Source organism: Hipposideros armiger, unplaced genomic scaffold (assembly GCF_001890085.2).
Source record: "Hipposideros armiger isolate ML-2016 unplaced genomic scaffold, ASM189008v1 scaffold_373, whole genome shotgun sequence".
Classification (NCBI taxonomy): Eukaryota; Metazoa; Chordata; class Mammalia; order Chiroptera; family Hipposideridae; genus Hipposideros; species Hipposideros armiger.
In genome coordinates, this window is record NW_017731723.1 from 129,559 (window position 1) to 133,814 (window position 4,256).

The window sequence follows — 4,256 nt, forward strand, 5'->3', positions numbered from 1 at the left end:
ATGGGGGAAGCCCTATGAAAAGGCTTACATGACAAGGGGGAAGCCCTATGAAAAGGCTTACATGACAAGGGGGAAGCCCTATGAAAAGGCTTACATGACAAGACCCCATGGGGGGTCTTGGAGGCGGACCCTCCAGCCCTTCAGAGAGCTACAGCCAACCACTTAACTGCAAACTCATGAGAGACCCTGAGCCCATGTCTGGGTTCCTGACCCACAGAAACTGTGAGATAATAAACATTTGTTGTTTTAAGCTGCCAAATGCAGGGTCATTTGTTACACAGCAATAAATAACTAATAATCTGGAAAGACAATAAAATTCCAGACATCAGTGGTTTGCTTTAAGAACAAGAGAGAAACACCAAGACTGTGAACAAGACGAGACAGACTGGAAGTGCAGTCACCTCTGTGTATGAAGGGCATCAGGAGAAGCGAATTGGAGAACGCAAACGTCAGCATGCCAATATGGAACAAGCAGAAATAAATATCATGAAGTACAACGAACGCAGTGGTGAAACAGGACCCCTAAGCTCACTGAGGTGGCTGTTACTGAGGGAACACCACTAGCAGAAGTTCAGTTACTTAAACAAATGCAAAGTACTATTACTAAGGACAGAGTGCAAACAGAAAAGCGTTATCTCTTAGGGAAAGAGAGTGAGGGCAAATAACCAGGCTCTTTTTAAAGTCAAGAATGAATGCTTTACTCTTCTGCTGCTAGAACAAGGGGTATCAAATAATTCAAGCTCTCCATATTCACAGCTGCTTTTTCTGGCCTCCTGAATTTAAATTAGTAAGAGGTTCCTGTGAATTCAGTCTTCACGGGAAGGATTTCACAAAATTTTCCAAACTCATTATACTCGTGTACTAATAGAGTCCCCAGGAATTTTCCACGGGGGTCAAATTTTCCAAGGCAGCTCTGTAGCTGCTTTCCCAAAATCCTCATGACTTCATGAAGATCCTGCGTGTGCTCATGACTTCATGAGGAGACCGAAGGTTAGCTAGGCAAAGTCTTGCATTCTGGCCTCAGCACCGTAAAACCAGTCAGAGGACCTCACCGGAAGACCTTTCTTTCTCTTTTGAAACTTACTTCCCTATTTGTCATGCGGTGTTGATGACTCCATTCTTCACAGCACTGCTGTCAAAGTAGATTATATTAATAGATGAAAAAGCACTTGGCAAACTGTAAAGTGCTGCACAAATAGAAAAGGGGGATTCCTTTAGCAGCCATGTTTTTCAAAGAGGACTTCCTCTCAGCTACTGTCAACTCCTCAGTCATTTCAGACCTTTCACTACTAGTAGGAAACGCTTCTCCCCAACACTTGCTCTCTCTGATTCTTACAATAACTATATCTTTGTGCTTTTGATGCCAGGGCCGGCCTCCCTTCCTCACCAATGGTTCACATTATTATTTCGGCCTTTCTGAGGCCGCCCTGGGAGTTTCCTTTTATTACTTCCTGCCTCCCATTACCTGGGAGGTGTTTCTCTCCAGTAAATGCTTCAGCCCTGCCCTTGAGGAAACCTCAAGTAGTCATTCTGTTCTCATTTTCCAGAGAAACACTGCCTTCTGAGCGAGGGCTCATTCTGCACTGTACTGCAGCCCTAAATGTCGGCTCTGAATTACCTGGCAGTGCAGTCCAAGGCTACCCGTGGATCAAGGACACTTAAGTTCTGAACAACACCTTCTCGTTTTCCTAAGGACTGAATTCCCCAGTGTTCTAAATTCCAGGGTGTCTTACGTCCCACCAACCTGGCCTATACCCCTGATCCACAGAGAGATGGTTGGTGGTTCAGAACATGGACTTCAGAACCAGCTGGGCCACCTGAGCAAGTGACCTCATGAAGCTCTGTGCTTCATTTCTCCTGAGGATGATAACATACAGGACCATCTTTATTCATTTAAATACACAGAGAGCTTTAAAATGTGCCAGGCACAGAGGAGGACTCCATAAATGTAAACTAGTAAACTATAATTTCTTTTCACAAGGTTTCAGTTCTTCTCTCAAGCTACCCTGGTCTCCTGCCTACACGTACCTTTCCTTTCCTCACCCCCATTCCCGTCCTATTTGCCTACCCCACAAACCCAGCAGGGACCACCTCCTCTGCAGAGTCAATCTTGCTACACTAGCCTGCAATGTGATCTGCCTCAGAACTCTCATAGCCCTGTCTCTGTCTCTATTGAGAAGTTGTCCTGTTCTCCCTTGGGCTGTTCGTTATCTCTCTGTGTGTGGTGTCGCTGAGCCCAAGCAGGCTTTCATTTACTGACATTGTGATTTGTTATAAATATTTTACCAGACAGACATACATCCAGGCCCAGTAATATGGATGCTGAATTGTAAATCAGTGTAAATAGGTATCAATGAATAACAGGAAAACAGAAATGTTCACCAATTTTGGGGGTTCAACAGTGAGCCTGGTTTTCCTTGCAGCTAGCTTGCTTTGTACTTTCCAGACATGTTCCCCCTTAACACAGAGGTGCAGTTCCAACACAGCTTTATCAGTAAAATTATCAGAAGTGGAAATACCATAAGAAACATGGACTTGTGTTCTAGAAAAGTGGTGAGAGNAAACCTAGATCTGACCTTCAATTTCCTCACCTGAAAAGTAGAATAATCATTGATGCCCCACGTACCTCACAGAGATTTTGGAAGTTCAAATAAGTCGTTGAGTGTTCCTTATAAAATGTAATATAAAAATATATCTACAGAGCCCGAATGCCTGGGGTCCAAACCCAATCCCACCACTTTCTGGCCATATGAACTTGAGTAAATTATTCAACTTCTCTGGGCCGTAATTTCCTCAACTGTAAAGTGGAAAGATTAGGAGACCCCTCACCATGGTTTATAGCTAATGACGGGGTGGGCTGGGGGTACAAAGCCCTGTCACTTCCTCAACAATGAGACAAGATATCGTGTACACCCCAGAGCTCCCAGGAGGTCACCTGAACCCCATCCTCACCTGAAACCCCATCTTTGTGTAGCACCTTCTCTTTCCTGATTCTGCTTCCCTCGCTCCCTTACCAGTTTTCCTAAAAGCATTGTCTTAATACATCTCATGCCCACAGATCACTGTCACAGGCTCTGCTTTTAGGGAACCTAAATTAAGTCAGTACTGCTCACAGAGGGTTGTTGAAAATACAAGTAGAGCACTTGGAAAAGTGCCTGACATATAGCAATTGCTCAATAAGTCTCAGCAGAAAATGAGCCAGAAAACAAAACGTTTATATGATGATTATGATGGTGATATTACAAAACCCCTGGCTTGCAGTTACCATGTAAGGATATTGGCAGTCATCCCTCGGTCCTAATAAAGCCAAACAAACTGAAAAGACAACAACTCTTCTTAGGTCTGTTAGAGAAGTGAGGTCACAGGGCGCTGCCCTCAAAATTGGAGAGACAGCAGGCACACACAGAGACTACAACTTATCGGAGTAGAATCCTACCTGCAAGCGGAAGCCTCCGTGGGAACCAGTACTGGGGAGGAAAAACCTGAACTGTAACTGACAAATTGCTGAAGGGTCAGTGTGGACAAATCAGAGAGATAAGAACTCCAGGGGAGTTATTGGGGAGTAAGGGTAAGGGAAGAAATTCTGTGAGTTTTACCTCCAGGAAATCTACTGGGTTCTCACAGTGAAGATTGGGAGAAAAATTCCTGGTCCTTCTGGCAGAGGGAGGGGGGAAAGGAACCGTTTTTGAAATACAGCAGAGTATACTGTTCTTCTCAACAAGGCCTGCCCTCAGGGGAAACTAGTTAACCAAAGCCTAACCTGCTGGGAAATCATCAGGGCCCAACTGATCCAGCATCCTGTCCCACCTAAGGTGTTGGGGGAGAAGAGGGGAAAGTGAAGGCGCTGAGAAGCACTTGTGAAGTTCACAGCCCAGGAGCACAGACTCACTAAAAGACTGACACCTAATCACAGGACTATAGAACACCTTCTTCCCTCCCCGCAACACCTTCCCATCACGTCGTTTATGGCCTATTTCCCAGAGTTCCTTTTACCCATCACATCATGTCCAGCTTTCAACTAAAAATCACAATATACTAAAAGGCAAAAAACAGTTTGAAGAGACATAGTAAGCATCAGAACCAGACTCACATATGGTGAAGATGTTGGAATTTTCAGACTGGGAATTTAAAACAACTATGATTAATATATTAAGGGCTCTAAAGAGAAAAGTAGACAACGTGCAAAAACAGATGGGCAAAAGTGGCCGGCCGAGTGGCTCAGTTGGTTAAGAGTTGGCTTAAGAGCGCGAGCTCTG